Raw genomic sequence first — 17,319 nt, 5'->3', positions numbered from 1 at the left:
CTGTAAATGTATCTTTCAGTTTAAATCATCAGGAAAATAAAGTCCCTTTGCATTTTCATTGCTGATCATAGCCAAAACGTATGACAATGATGAAAGCTACTTTAATAGCAATGTAAATATACTAATTGTAATAGAAAACCATGGATATCAAATTAACTACATTGGAAAATAGATTTTTTTCTTCTCATAGTTGTGTTTGTGTCTTGATTCTTCCATTGTTTCCAACTGCCTTTTGTTCATGTCAAACTTAAATTTTCTTCTTTTTTCTATTCAGAAGTTTACTGTGTGTGAGGAGGAATCGGATCTGTGACATGCTTAAATAACTTCCATTTTCCACTCTTAATATACCAGTTTTACATCTTGTCCATTACAGCCTAAGACTGGGCAAGACCCCTCATGAATTGTTTCCTCTCTATAAGGCAATATCTGCTATGCTGACACTTCAGAAATTAGCTTCTTGTACACTGCCCTGAACTCAGAAGACAAACTTTTAATCTGAAAAAATGACCTACTTCCCTGGGGATGAGTGGTCGCTCACGAGACACTGAGCAGTTCTCTAGGCCTATGCTTGAACCTCTGCAACTCTTGTGCCCTCTCTTACCTGTCACTCATTTGCTTAAAAAAATTGAGAATAAAATTAGTTTTTAGAAAATCTTACTAGTAATTTAATATTGTAAAAGTGTTATTATTCTTGCCCTCTAATACCATTCAACATAGTGCCATTTCCCAAGTTACTGCAGTTCATTAGCTGAATAAAAGCCGCTCTGCTGGTATAAATTTTTTCAGATAAGTTCACCTTTTTCAAGGAGCAAATGAAAAGGGCAAAGCATGACAATTTCTCATTTTATAATGGGAAATTTATTCAAGACTTTTTTCCCCATTTATCACTGAAGACACATTACAATTAAATGCCTTCATTTGCACATAACTAGCCTACAAACCTTTTTTTAAATTCCCCAGGTATTTATGGTGTGTTTCTCTCTAGCTATTTTATGTTTCATTTTTACCCTCTTTACCTATTAAGCAACCTGACTCCGAACCTGAATTAAGTTTGTCAGTAATGACAAAAGGTCTGGTAAAGAATGGTTTTCATTAAGTCCTGCACGAGTAAGCAAAATAAAAATGAGAGAATAAAAGTTATTGAAAGAAAACTATGTATTTCTCCTCTCTGATAATCTAGATGCTGAGTAATCGAGTAATCTTTTTTTATGACAATGTTGACAGAAAATCAGAAATTGAAAATTATGAGAAAGAGATCTATTTCTAAATGCAACATTTCTGTCTGTGGTAGAAAACAACTTGTTCATTTTCCTTAAAACTTAAAATCCTATCATCTAAACAGTTCAGAAGTCTAGATGCACATGCTCCATAACATTGAATGCTTTCTCCTTTCATTCACACAGAAGTAGTGGGGTTTATTCATAGAATTAAAGGAAAATTGTCATGATATTTTCATTATGTTAATAATTACTATCTTTGAAGTTTTCCCTTAGAGATCTAGAACAGAAATCTATTTCCTTTTATATTTATTTCACTTAATAGCCTAAACCTTTCAATTTTACCATTCGTTTTCCCAAGATGAATTATGTGTACCAATGATTGTGCAATATAAAGATACAGTCTGGGATCTGAGAATGTAAAATCTAGTTCAGGGCTCTTTGACCTTGAATGAGATTAATAACATATTGTGTTTCCATCTTCTGAAATGTTCTGTACAAAAATAGATGTTATTATATATTTATCTATAAAGTTAAGGAGTTGAAGTAAATAATTTGTGAGTTTATTTCAATCTCAAATTCTGTGAACATTTGCTCAACTATAAATAGTACTGTTTCCATTTTTAACTAATTCCAAACCTATGCATCTACAAGACCAACTACCTTATGCAAATCACTAAATAGATGATATATTCTATATCACAGAGAATAGTCTGGATATTAATATTCAATGAGAGTGCAGAATCTGATTTGAATTTCTTCTTGATTATAAGAAGATGAAGGTTATTTTCATAGGTCATTACAAAGGTAATTTTCCCTAGATTTTCAATAAGGGCATGAATTTTACCTATGGGTTGATCTATAGGTCAACTCTCAAAAGGTAATGAGTACAAAAATTCATTTTCAAAGAGAAAATCTTTCAATTCTTAATTGCACAAGGTTAAGTTTTTCTTGCTGGTTTTTTTTTTTTTCTGTATTTCTAAGTTAAACCTGGTACCATTTGATCGGTGCTTGCAAACTTTTTTCAAACTGTAAAAGCCTTTTTCTTTTTTAAAAAAAAGTAAGAAACTCAAGTTGTGTAAAAGAATGGCAACCAAATGTGTGTGAGACAGACCACATATATCCCAGACAAATCTGCAGTCCAGAATCTTTTCCAAAGTTAATGTATATATAATTGGGTCAGTGATATTTAAAAGAGGATCTTCATAGGGAAAAACATCTTTTGTAGTGACTTGACTGTTTTCTCCCTCTCTATGAAAGATAGAAAAGAGACACACTTCTCATCATGTCACATTAAGGTTAGCTATAAATGCTTCAGGGGAACTATTTAGAGATTTTGGTCTTCATTTTCTGAAATTTTGAGGGGTATATGAACTAATGCCTGAGTTTCATCTGAGAAAACTAAAAAAGTTTAAAAAATTTGTATCTGACTCTCAAACAACAAAATCTAAAGAGCAATTCATGATTTGAACAATGCCTTTCTTTAGTGTTAGAGCCCAGAGTATGTAATTTGCAATGGGACTAATTTGTTCTTGCATTGGTACTCATTTGTTCTTGCATTGGTATCGAGTATTAGTCCAAAAGGAGGTGTGCGAGTTTTCTGTGGGGGGAAAAATGAAAATTATAGAAAGAGTAAGATAGCAGAAGACCTCAGTAGAAACACCTAGATGCCTATTATCAAATACCAAGATCTGAGAAATTAACCAAAAGATAACACCAGAAATAGTCAAATATAGAACCAGCCTCTTACTCAGTGCCCCTACAAGGAACCTATGAAGAACTATGAAAATGCCTCAGGAGAGTCAGCTTTAATATTCATCAGAGACAATTCAGAAGCTTCAACTTTAACCACCTTTACAACCAAATTTAGCAGTTTTATTAATATTTTAATTTTCATATTCTAAAAAGTGAATTGAAACTATGTATACAACTTTAAGTGGTATTAGGGCTGACATTTATTGTCTAGAAGAGAGCAGAAAAGTCATGAGATCAGCTAGAGTTACCATCTAGGAGCTAAGAAAGGAGATTATCCCACTGAACAAAAGAACAAAAAGGAATATATACAGGAAAAAAAAAAACCACCATAAACCACTGATTAATTTGGTCTCCCCAAATATTGTTAAGAACATACTTAAGAAGTAGTTGAATGAAATTAACAAGAAATGAAGACTTGCCATATAGTGTTTAATTGCATGTATATATTTTTAAGTTTTCCCCAAGAAAACATCAGTTGTATAGACTGTCAGTAATTATATTCAAATTAGAGAAATTAAACTAATGACATAATAAACAGACTTTGTGCCTGACTTCACATTCAATAGTGTTAAGTCATTTATTTTAAGTAACAAAGAATTATGAAGTGTATTTGTACAAAATATGTTTTATATAAACCAAATTATTGTCATTACTTTTTTCCTCTTTAAATTCAAACTTAATCTGATTTCTGTATTTTTTTCTGAAAAAGAGTTGTAAATAGAACAAAGAAAAAAAAATCAAAAGAAGAAAAACAACAAAAACGCTCAACCAGATGGTTTTGCAATTTGTCTAAGGATGATTTCACTGAAAATATTAGTTATTTATGGCTTTGAATAAACAAGATCTAATTAAGAAAAGATTAAGTTTCAGCAGCCTACAATGACAGAACTGGAGGTCAAAGTTACACTAATTACTTATATGTGGACTTAGGCTCTTTAGATGTTATCTGGTTTGTAAGCTTAAGGGAGATGAAGAGAAGACTAGCACCTGGTAAAATGTTAGCATCTGCATAAATGTTACCAAAAGCAGCTATCAATATTGAGTTAGCCCCATTTACTAGACAAACTTCCACAAGGAATATACACTCAAATGCACAAAGGTACATATGAACACATAAATACATGTACTAGAAGAGAGATTCTCCTGGAACAATATCTATATTTATTCAGGGAAGGGGCTGCATCAGTATTTCAGTATTTCAGGTTCAGCAGGAACACTTTATTTCTTCATTTAATGTTTCCCTGCATTTATTTTAATTCCATATTTATTTGAAGGAAGAAATATCTGTTAGGTTTCAATTCACTTGCCATGAATTAATCAAATGTTATTTTAAATATTTTTCTAGGTATTTAAAGTTACGAGTAACTGAAAGTTTTCTCTGTCTTTATTACTTTTTTTTATAATTGAAAATTACACTTTGGTATAAAGAAGCAAACTTGAATCTCAAAATTTAGGTTCAGACTAACCAATAAGGCAGTTCAAACAGAACATCTGTTTTCTAGGGCATTATTACAGTACAAGAATTTATTCTCTATTAGGTTAACTAAAGATAATGTATACTTCCAAAATGTTGGAACAGATAATGAGACTATAGATTTAATGGTTTAGCAAAGATGTTATAATCTAGCTGGTAACATGCATTGTAAATTGGTAAAATATTTGGGTACTCTGCACACTGATGAGCTTACAGCCCCTGTGGAGGCATTGCAATCTGTTGTGCAACACAGAGTTGGTATTTGCAAAAGAGTTTTTTCCTCTCTTTTAAAAAAAAATGTCAGTTTTATAAACCCAAGAAGCCCTGAATCCAAACACTAAGTCCATAAAAATAATGATTCTGTTGACAACTTTTAGCGATGAATTTCTAAATAAAATTCAAATGCATCTGCTTTCTAAAGGATATGAAGGTGTTTCCATTATTTTATGCTTATTAAGTTACAATAGCAATCATCAAATGCTACAGGGAAGTAGCATAACTGACTATATGATAGGTTATTAGGTCATTATTTCATTATTTCTGCTACAAAATGTTTAAAGACAAACATTCCTGCCACAAATTTAATCCCTCTTTCAGAATATGTGAACTCTGAGGTCACAGACTGGTACCCTGTATGCAAAATTCATTCCCAAAGATAATTTTGGTGGCCTCCATGGTAGGATGAAATAGTTGATTTGTTACTGACATTTAAAAATTGTGATTTTTTTCAAAAGTTAGATTTTCAAACTTTTTGAAGAATTGAAAGGTCTGGCAATATGTGGGTTGGCATTGCCTTAGGACAATAAGCAGAAACTGAGCATGACCCCTCCTTTATAAGGTTATTCACTCTCCACCAGATTACAGTCACCACCATTCCCTATTTTCTTTCAAGTTTAAAGGTAAATTACAAAGCTTCTGCATTTTTTTCAGCTTAGAAACCTCTTTTTTTTTACTCATTTCTATTACTACCTACTCCCTATAAGGGGTATTTAAGACTTTGCTTTATTTATTCAATCTCTTCCGTAAAATCTATCCAACCTTCTATGACCATTTAATGTTTTCACTGCTCATTCATAAAATCTTTACATTGGCTGACCTGCACTATCATGCATGTTATAATCTCTTCCCCAATGGACTGTAAGCATTAGGAGAAGTGAAATTGTACTTTATAAGGTATGTGCATAACTTTCAAAGGTTCTTGAAAATATACTTGATTCCTAATAAATGTTTTGATGATTGCATTATTGGAGGTACTGTTAGTAGAGAAACTTGAATTCTGCTTCAGTCACTGTCTACCAATTTTTTCACAGGCTTGAGGTGATATGAATATGAATACTATACAGAAACATGGGGACTTCAGGAAAGAAACAGGTAGAGTGGAGTAATGCTCATTTAAAAACATAAAATATATTTAAACTGCACATACATTACAATCTTTAAAATAATGAGACTATTTCAAATGTCTAAAATAAAATTGATGTTCTATGACCTTAGATATTTACATGGAAAACTTCATCAATTGCATTTCCACATCCTGTCATGTTCAAAGTTAATCGTACTAGACTTGCCCTCCATTCTAAACAGTGGTAGAAACAGAGAGTATATATGAAGCAAATGTCTTACGGCACTAAACAACAGGCAATATAGGACTATAATTCTTGAGAAAAATACAAAGGACACAAAGTAGATTCCCACAGAGTCTCTGCAAGAAAGCCACTTCTTGTTATGTAACAAAGAGGCAAAGCCCAGACAGTCCCTTGATCCACTGACCTAAGGAAACAAATCAGAGATTATGACTGTGATTGGGGTGGTTGCTCAACCTACCAGGAGGCCATGGAAGTGACATAATAAACTCATCACAAATCTGACTGAGCACTAAGGTATACATGATTGTGAGAGAGCTCAAGAAAACCCAGCAAAAATGAAAGCCAGGGAAGTCTTGATAAATTACATCAACATACATAACCTGGTAGCAGAAAGGAAAATCATTATGGATTTAAACTGTCTGAGCACAAATAACCACTGGGAATCAGCGAATGACACAGACGCAGGGGATATTTATATACAATGAGGCAGGAAAATAAAATTGAGCAGAGATATCAGTGGCTACACATCATTATGGGAAGATAGATTCTTTAAGTCAAAGTAAGTTAATAAAAGCAAAACTGGCTGGGCATGGTGGCTCATACCTGTAATCCCAGCACTTTGGAAGGCCAAGGTGGGCAGGTCACCTGAGGTCAAGAGTTTGAGACCAGCTTGGCCAACATGGTGAAACCTTATTTTCACTAAAAATTTAAAAAAAAAAAAAAATTAGCCGGGTGTGGTGGCACACACCTGTAGTCCCAGCTACTCGGGAGGATGAAGCAGAACAGCTTGAACACAGGAGGTGGAGGTTGTGGTTAGCTGAGATCATGCCACTGCACTCCAGCCTGGGCGACAGAGGGACACTCTGTCTCAACAAACAAACAAAAACAAACAAAAAACAGGAATAAAAATTTGAGAGAAAAGAGAGTCTAGATTTTCTACAATATGCTATCAACAAGGACAAGTTTTCAACCAAATGGTAATAAATGTGACTGATACACAAACTCAATAATCAAAGTAGTGTAGTTGATAGGAACTGATTTTACACTCAGTTCAGTACAATCAGTTAGGGTGAACCCAGATGTTGAATTTAGAAATGAAATTCAGAGCAGATATTCCAAATATGTTAAAAGAACACACTATTAGGCCAAACATGGTGACTCACATCTGCAATCCCAGCACCTTGAGAGAGCAAAGCAGGAAGAGCTATTGAGGCTAGGAGTTTGAAAACAGTTGGGCAAGGTATCAAGACCCTATCTTTAATGAAAACTTTATTTTTAATTAGTTGGGCATGGTGGCAAATGTCTGTGGTCCTAGTTACTCAGAAGGCTAAGGGAGGAGGATTGTTTTAGCCCAAGAGTTTGAGGTTATTGATCTGTGATGATGGGACTGCAATCCTGACTAGGTAATAAACTGAGACTCAGTATCTAAAAAATAAAAACAAAAAAGAACATGTGATCATTAAGCCAACAAATAAAGTATCTAACTGAAAAATTGAAACTGTTAACAAAAGAAATTTAAAGAGATTAAAAGGATAATAAGTGAAAATTTCACTAGATGAGCTCAATAGCAGATTCGAGATGGCAGATGTAAGAAACAATAACTCAAGTAGAAATAAGTAGAATTATTCCATCCCAAAATAATGAAAAAAATCTTGAAAGTGGCAAGAAAAAGCACGACACATCACATACTTAATGATGCGAATATGCTTAACATGGTTAGTCATTAGGGAAATGAAAATTAAAACCACAATACCAGTAAACCCCACTAGAGAAACCCAAATTAAAAAGAATAACAATACCAAGTGCTGGCAAGAAATTGGAAAACCTGTAACCCATTAAATGATATTTGGAATGGAAAATGGAAAATGGTGTAGTCACTTTGGAGCACATTACAGAATTTTTGTTTAACTAAACACCTAATGTACAGCTAGATATTCCCCTCCTAGATATCCCTAGGTATTATCATTACCCAAGAGAAATAAAAATATTGTTCACACAAAATCTCATATATGAGTATTAATAGCAGAGATATTCATAATAGCTAAACTTTAGAACCAATCAAAGCATCCATAAAAAGGTGAATGGATAAACATGCTGTAGTACACTTAGCAATGAAATACTACTATTCATCAGTAAGAAACAGTAAACTATGGATCCTCCCAATAATATGGAAGAATGTCAAAAACATGTTTAGTGAAAGAAACTAAACATTAAAAACCCTACATAAGATTCTATTTATATGAAATTTCTAAAAAGACAAAGATATAGTAACAGAAAATAAATTAGTTATCTGAGTTCGGGAATGAGGCAGGATATTAATTACAAAGGGATATGAAGGAAGTTTTCATGTTAATGGAAGTATTCTAAGTCTGGATTGAAGTGAATGCTGTACAACTATGTAAACTTACTAACATTTTTTGAACTGTACATTTTTAATGAGTGATTTGTATGGCATATATATTATTCATCAACAAAACTGTTAAATTCATCTCTAAGATAAAAAAAGTTTTAAAAATATGTCTATACCTAATAAAAGAGCTTCAAAGTTCCTGAAACCTATACTGACAGCCATAAAGGGAGAAAAAGCAAATAATACATTCTTCATTTGAGATATTAACACCTCTTGTCCATATTGACAGATTTGGTATAGAAAATGATCAGTGGGAATATACAAGATTTGACAGGAATGTTGATTACATGGTCAATATATTTGTCAAATTTGAATTGTACATTCTGGATCTGTTCATTTCTCTACATGGTAAAATCTGAACCATTTAATAATGCAATGGAAGTAAATAAAAAGAACTGGACTAAAGGTGATCATTAGATAGGTGTATCAGTGACAGAGGGTAACAGGTCACAAGGTAGAAAAAAAGCAAATTGAACCCAGATCATGACTGTTAAGTTTCTAAGGTAATCTTATTTGTCATACTTTCTTGCCCTTCATAAAATCCTTATATAATTGAAAGCATTTATGGCACTAACAAAATTTTTATGATTGAATATCCTTATTTGAAAAAGATCGCTGGATAAGATGACTGATTTGATTTGAAAAATAAACCCAAGTTTCAGATTACAAGACGACCATAAACCATTTTACTAACTGAACCCAGTATATTCAATTGGTAGGCTGGTAAACTGGAAAACATTTTTGAAGCACAAAACTAAAAAAATATCAAAGAGAAAACAGTTAAGAACCCCAATAAAAACTGTAAAACTAATACCAATAGAAAAATAATTGCCCATTATTGAAAATACATTAATCTCAAGAATAATCAAGGGCCGGGCACGGTGGCTCAAGCCTGTAATCCCAGCACTTTGGGAGACCGAGGCGGGTGGATCATGAGGTCAAGAGATCGAGACCATCCTGGTCAATATGGTGAAACCCAGTCTCTACTAAAAAAAAAAATAAATAAATAAAAATAAAAATAAATAAAAAAAATTAGCTGGGCATGGTGGCCTGTGCCTGTAATCCCAGCTACTCAGGAGGCTGAGGCAGGAGAATTGCCTGAACCCGGGAGGCGGAGGTTGCAGTGAGCCAAGATCGCGTCATTGCACTCCAGCCTGGGTAACAAGAGTGAAACTCCATCTCAAAAATAAATAAATAAATAAAAATAAATAAAAATAAAATAATCAAAATAAAAAATATAATTGCATGACACTGAGATAGTTATTTTGTATTTGTTATTATCTACAGTTTTTTTGTTTTTTTTTTTTTTTGAATTGTATTTAAACACAGAGGCTTTGTGTTTCTCAGGGTTCTAGAAGCAGAGTTGTTGAAGGAAATTTAATAAAAGGACCGTTTACAAAAGGTATGGGCAGAGTTCAGCAATAGCAACAAAGAAAAAGAGTTCTATAATGGGAACAGTAGGAGCCATTGCCACATCAAAGTTGGTAGGAGCAAAAGAAGTAAGAAGTAGCCAAAACCCCTAAGGAGAAAGGAGACCAGCAAGACAAAGATCACCTTACAGGTGTTGTGGGCTTTATTCCATAGCCCTTTCAATCCAGGAGGGAGAAACAAAAGAGAATAAATATCCTTACCTCACTTTCTTCCTTCCACTGATTTCCAGTGGGAGTTTTCCTTTGACTGAACTCCACTAGAAGCCAGAGGGGAATGGAGGTTCATACAGGACAGACTTCCAGGGCACAAAATGGCATGAAACAAAGTAGGAGGTGGATGCCAAGGGACAAACATCAAATAAATGGCACAGGTGCACTCCTGCAGGGGGAGTAGATGTAATTTTGAGAAACTTTCATCAGGTACTTTGGCAATGCGCATTAAGAACCTCAAAAATATCATTCTCTTTGGCTTAGTATTTATATTCCTTGGGGATTCATCCTATGGAAACAGAAGAGTGTAACTATTTATCTACAATTATGCTAATTGAATAATTATTTATTGTAAAAAAATTGAAATATTTTAGCATTAAGTATGAATGAAAATATCATTAGATATGTAAGCTCTGTAAAAAAAAATATCTAATGACATGAGAAACCACTTACAAAAATTGTTAAATTTACAAAGGAGGAAATATAATTATCTAGATAGTATAACAGCACCATGTGGGTAAGAGTTTGACTGTTCACTTTTGTATCTTCAGCATCTAGAACAGTGCCTAGTAATAGTATTTGCTATGTGCAAATAGATATTCATAAGAAAAAAAACTAAAGAAAATATAGAAAAACATTCACAGGATCGCTCCCTGAATGGTAGACTTGAGGGTGATGTTACTGTACCATATACTTTTAAAATTATCTTTTCATATTAAAAAAGACATCGTTAAAAATATTTTCTAATTTTGAAGTGCCTTTTTAGGGACCGTATAAAAGCCTATAGGATTCTGACAGATTTGAGCTGTTTCATTCTGTTGAGGTCCATCACTGTCAGTGGGAAACCCCTAGGGAAGTCTAGAGATTAAGAATAAAATCTCAGGAAATATAATTTTAAATTTCACTCATACTTCTAGCAGCACTGGGAGCAACTGTAAGACTTGCACTCTTTTGATCATTGTAATTCAACATGTTCCCTGGGGCTGTTCTGAGCCATCTTCTGTGGTGATAGAAGTCTTAGCCTTGAGTCTATTTTCCATAAAAAATCTAACACAGTTCACAACGATGGAAGTGAACTACCTTTTAGAAGAGTTAAGGATTGTTAATGGAAACATTATAAATACTGTCAAGGATAAAGGTTAGGAACTTCAAAGGGTCATAAAAACCAAGTGCAAATTCTTCATTTTGCCAGATTTGGACAATGAGGCTTAAAAGCATTCAGCAACTTGCCCTAGTTTCATGGTACAGATAACAAAAGCTGTCTTCTGAGTCCTGATCTCATGTTTTAGCATTTTTGGTACATAAAAATTAGTTTCAATAAAACAGTTCAAATCCCATACCATGCTGATCTGATTGAAACAAAAGAGTTACATAATAGTGAAAGAACTGACCTGAATTGACCATTTACAATTCATTTGCTCTATGCATGTGTGCTAATTCAAATTAATGTGTATATATTTTTAGATTGCCAGTTTCAAACTGTGCATGGGAGTTTGGTGTGTCCTCTGTAATACCTGATGGATCAAGGGGAAGCTGTATTAACCTAGGTCCAACCAGGAGAAAGAAACCACATAGTGATTCAAGTAAGGGAATTTTAATATAATAAATCATTAAAGTATGATTACCTGTAACATGTAGAAAGAACCCTGAAAGGGCACGGTATGTCAGAAGTATCTAAAGAAGGGCAAATTTAGAAAGGAGGTGTTCTTTCCAAGGGTGAGGTTCAGACTGCATTGGAGAAGGCATGGCTGTAGCCTACTGATTGTCAGTGAGGTTCATTGAGGTGCCCAAATCAGAGCTGGACCACAGTAATTAGGCAAGCAAGAAACAACCCTCTGAAACACAGGTGAGCCACAGCTGGTGGAAAATACACTACTGGGTAATGGTGCAGCTGCTGGAACTAACAAGAGAAGCTCTGTCCTTCTCCAATACCCCTCCAATGCCCTCTACTGACAAAGCTTAACATTGTGCTCACTGTAAAGAAGAACAGTTTAAAGGAATTCCATCACTTTTGCAGAGCAGGTATTAAAAAATAACTTTAGACCTAAGAAGGAATAAATTGATAATTGGAAAAGGAGGCCTACAAGATCAGGCTCTGGGTCCCCAGGTCCAACAGAGAAATTCTGTTCTTTCGTGTTTAGTAAAGAGTGGTTCCCACCACAATTTATTTGAAAGCCAAAAACACTGAAAGACATTGCAAAGGGAGTCAAGATGGACAATGAGACACAACTCTGGTGCACAACACCCAGCGAGAGAGATGCAGAAATCCAGAGATTGCCTAGATCCTACTGAGGTACCAGGTACATTTCAATGGGTCTGGTCCTATGGTGAGCAAAGTCCAGGAAGGGCAGACCAAGGCGGTGGGAGGAGGGTGTTGCTTCAAACAGAAAGTGCATCTGACTGGTGAGTCAGAGGCTCCCTTTCTGGCATTCCAGTCCAGATACAGCGCTTCCCCCAAAGCCTCAGCAATACAGAGAACAGGGGATCTTTGCCAGTCAAGCACTGGGATTATAAGCACAGAGTTAAATAATAATCCAGGATGGTGTCCCAGATTGATGTACAGATCTAAGCAAACCCATAAGCCCACAAGCCGGCTGGCAGAGCCTGTGGACAAGCTATCACCCCTTCCCTCTGCCCAGAGAAAGAGGGAGCTGAAGGCAGGAGGACAGATGGAGCAGCTGGGTGGGCTCCTCCCCCCGACCAGAGAGAGGACGCTGAAAATGGAGAGACAAGCAGTGCGGCTGGGCAGGTCCCTACCCTCCCCCACAAGCCCTAGAGGGCTGAAGCACTAACTCTAGTGGATTGCGCAGCCAGTGCCACAGTCTGAGCTGAATGCTGAATGATCCAGCCCTGTGGAGGAAGGTCATAGCCCACCATTAAAGGGGTGGGACTAGGCCTCAGGTTTTAACAAAAAACACAGGAAGCCTACATAGCAAAGGGATGCTGCTCTTGATTACCCAGCAGCACCTGCTGGTCAGTGGAAGAGGTGGGCCTAATCTCCCAGTGTAAACAAAAAAGACACAGGAAGCTTACCTAGCAACCTGAAGGAGTCCATAGAAACCAAGTAGCACCTCCACAGGCATACAAGCACCTCATCAAGCAGCTCCCTGAGTTCACAGTCAGGAAAATCCACAAAGATGGGAAAAAAACAGTGCAAGAAAGATGAAACCATCAAAGACCAGAACACCTCTTCTCCTTCAAGGGATCACAACTCCTCAATAACACAGGAACACAACATGACTGAGAAACAGTGTGACGAATTGACAGAAAAGGGCTTCAGAAGGTGGATAATAACAAACTTTTCTGAGCTAAACAAACACGTTCTAACACGATGCAAAGAAATCAAAAACGGTGAAAAAAGGTTAGACGAAATGCTAACTAGAATAAGCAGCTTACAGAAGAACGTAAAAGACTTGATGGAGTTGAAAAACACAGCACGAGAAATACATGAAGCAAACACAAGTTTTAATAGCCAAATCAATCAAGCAGAAGGAAGGATATCAGAGACTGAAGACCAACTCAATGAAATAAAAAGAGAAGGAAAGACACGAGAAAAAAGAGTGAAAAGAAATGAACAAAGCCTCCAAGAAATATGGAATTACGTGAAAAGACCTAATCTACACTTGATTGGTGTACCTGAATATGATAGGGAGAATGAATCCAACCTGGAAAACAGACTCCAGGATATTATCCAGGAGAACATCCCAAGCCTAACAAGGAAATCCAAAATTCAAATCTGAGAAATACAGAGAACTCCACAAAGATATTCCTCAACAAGAGCAACCTCAACGCACAAACTCATCAGAACCAGGGTTCAAATGAAGGAAAAAATACTAAGGGCAGCCAGAGAGAAAGGTCAGTTCACCGACAGAGGGAAGCCAGTCAGTCTCACAGCAGATCTCTTGGCAGAAACCCTACAAGCCAGAAGAGAGTGGAGGCCAATATTCAACATCCTTAAAGAAAAGAAATTTCAACCCAGAATCTCATATCCAGCCAAATTAAGCTTCATAAGTGAAGAAGAAACAAAATCTTTATGGACAAGCAATTACTGAGAGATTTTGTCATCACCAGACCTGCCCTACAAGAGCTCCTGAAAGAAACACTAAGCATGGAAAGGAACAAATACCAGCCACTGCAAAAGCACACCAAATGGCAAAGACCAAAAATTCAATGAAGAAAATGAGACAGATAATGGGCAAGAAAACCAGCCAGTAACAAAATGGCAGGATCAAATTCACACATAACAATATTAACATTGAATGTAAATGGTCTAAATGCCCCAATCAAAAGACACAGACTGCCAAACTGGATAAAAAATCAAGACCCATTGGTGTGCTATATTCAGGAAACCCATCTCATGTGCAAGGACACACATAGGCTCAAAATAAAGGGATGGAGGAAGTTTTACCAAGAAAATGGAGAACAAAAAAAAAAAAAAAAAAGCAGAGGTTGCAATCCTAGTCTCTGATTAAACAGACATCAAACCAACAAAGATAAAAAGAGACAAAGAAGGGCATTATATAATGGTAAAAGGATCAATCCAACAAGAAAAGCTAACTATCATAAATATATACACACCCAACGCAGGAGCCCCCAGATACATAAAGCAAGTTCTTAATGACCTAAAATGAGATTTAGACTCCCACACAATAATAGTGGGAGACTTCAACACTCCACTGTCAATGTTAGACAGATCAATGAGACAGAAAATTAACAAGGACATCCAGGACTTGAATGCAGAGCCAGACCAAGCAGATCTAATAGGCATATACAGAACACTCCACCCCTAATCCACAGAATATACATTTTTCTAAGCACCACATCACACTTACTCAAAAATTGACCACATCAGTGGAAACAAATCTCCTCAGCAAATACAAAAGAACAGAAATTATAACAGTCTATCAGACCACAGTACGATTAAATTAGAACTCAGGATTAAGAAACACACTGAAATCTGCACAACCACTTGGAAACTGAACAACTTGCTTCTGAGTGTCAAGTGGATAAACAATGAAATGAAGGCAGAAATAAAGATGTTCTTTGAAACAAATCAGAATGATGACACAACCTACCAGAATCTCTAGGACACCTTTAAAGCAGTGTCGAGAGGGAAATTTATAGCAATAAATTCCCACATGAGAAACAAGGAAAAATCTAAGATTGACACCCTATCATCAAAATTGAAAGAGCTAGAGAAGGAATACTAAAAAAACTCAAAAGCTAGGAGAAGACAAGAAATATCTAAGATCAGAGCTGAACTGAAGGAGATAGAGACACAAAGTACCCTTCAAAAAATCAATGAATCCAGGAGCTGGTTTTTTGAAAAGATCAACAAAATAGACTGCTAGCCAGGCTAATAAAAAAGAAAAGGAAGAAGAATCAAATAGATGCAATAAAAAAAGATAAAGGGGGTATCACCACTGATCATACAGAAATACAAACTATCATCAGAGATTACTACAAACAGCTCTATGCACATAAACCAGTTAACCAGTAAGAAATGGATAAATTTCTGGACACTTAACTACACCAAGACTAAACCAAGAGGAAGTTGAAATCCTGAATAGACCAGTAACAAGGGCTGGAGTAGAGGTAGAAATCAATAGCCTCCGAGCCAAAAAGTGCAGGTCTAGATGGGTTGACAGCTGAATTCTACCAGACGTACAAAGAAGAGCTGGTCCCATTCCTTCTGAATCTATATAAAACAATACAAAAAGAGGGAATCCTCCCTAACACATTTTATGAGACCAACATCATCCTGATACCAAAACCAGGCAGATACTCAACTAAAAAAGAAAACTTGCAGCCAATATCCATGATGAACATTAATGCAAAAATCTTCAATAAAATACTGGCAAATCACATGCAACAGCACATCAAAAAGCTTATTCATCATTATCAAGTAGGCTTCATCTCGGGGATGCAAGGCTGGTTCAACATAAGCAAGTCCCTAAATGTAATTCATCACATAAACAGAAACAAAGACAAAATCCACATGGCTATCTCAATAGATACAGAGAAGGCCTTCCACAAAATTCAACAGCACTTCGTGCTAAAAACTCTCAATAAACTAGGTATCAACAAAACATGTCATAAAACGATAAAAGCCATATATGACAAACCTACAGCCAATATCATACAGAATGGGCAAATGGTGGAAGAATTCCCTTTGAAATCAGGCAGTAGACAAGGATGCCCTCTATCACCAGTCCTATTTAATATGGTATTGGAAGTTCTAGACATAGAAATCAGGCAAGAAAAAGAAATAAAGCGTATTCAATTAGGAAAGGAGGAAGTCAAACTGTCTCTATTTGCAGATGACATGATTGCACATTTGGAAGACCCCATTGTCTCAGCCCAAAATCTTCTCAAACTGATAAGCAACTTCAGCAAAGTCTCAGGATACAAAATGTGCAGAAATCCAGCATTCCTATATATCAATAGCAGACAGACAGAGAACCAAATCAAGAATGGACTGCCATTCACAATTGCTACAAAGAGAATAAAATACCCAAGAATACAACTAACAAAGGATGTAAAGGATCTCTTCAAGGAGAACTACAAACCACTGCTCAATGAAATAAGAGATGACACAAACAGATGGAGAAACATTCCATGCTCATAGTTAGGAAGAATCAATATCATGAAAATGGCCACACTGCCCAAAGTAATTTACAGATTCAATGTTATCCCTATCATGCTACCAATGACCTTCTTCACAGAACTGAAAAAAAAAAAAAAAAAAAAAAACACTTTAAACTTCCTATGTAATCACAAGACAACCCACATAGCAAAGACAATCCTAAGCAAAAAGAACAAAGCCAGAGGCATCACACTTCCCAACTTCAAACTATACTACAAGGCTACAGTAATCAAAACAGCATAGTACTGGTACCAAAACAAAGATATAGACCAATGGAACAGAACAGAGGCCTCAGAAGCAACACCACATATTGACAACCATCTGGTCTTTGACAAACCTGACAAAAATAAGCAATGGGGAAAGGACTCCATGTTTAATAAATGGTGTTGGAAAAACTGGCTAGCACTGTGCAGAAAGCAGAAACTGGACTCCTTCCTGTCACCTTACACTAAAATTAACTCCAGGTGGATTAAAGATTTAAACATAAAACCTAACACCATAAAAACACTAGAAGAAAACATACGCAAAACTATCCAGGACATAGGTATAGGCAGGGACTTCATGACTAAAACACCCAAAACAAGGGCAACA

At 35.7% G+C, this 17,319-nt stretch overlaps 1 protein-coding gene across 1 annotated transcript in view; it reads right to left on the bottom strand.

Annotated features, from left to right (window-relative positions):
* The window catches only part of LOC141580586 (uncharacterized), an 862,829-nt gene that overhangs the window by 78,011 nt on the left and 767,499 nt on the right, over window positions 1-17,319 (bottom strand). The window contains exon 16 of the mRNA XM_074382346.1: window positions 10,074-10,251. The gene's annotated coding sequence lies outside the window, so the exon portion shown is untranslated. The remainder of the gene's footprint in view (window positions 1-10,073; window positions 10,252-17,319) is intronic.

This window comes from Saimiri boliviensis, chromosome 1 (genome assembly GCF_048565385.1).
Source record: "Saimiri boliviensis isolate mSaiBol1 chromosome 1, mSaiBol1.pri, whole genome shotgun sequence".
In the NCBI taxonomy this organism is placed as follows: Eukaryota; Metazoa; Chordata; class Mammalia; order Primates; family Cebidae; genus Saimiri; species Saimiri boliviensis.
The sequence above is the reverse complement of the archived record's forward strand: the minus strand, read 5'-3'. Positions and strand labels throughout refer to the sequence as shown.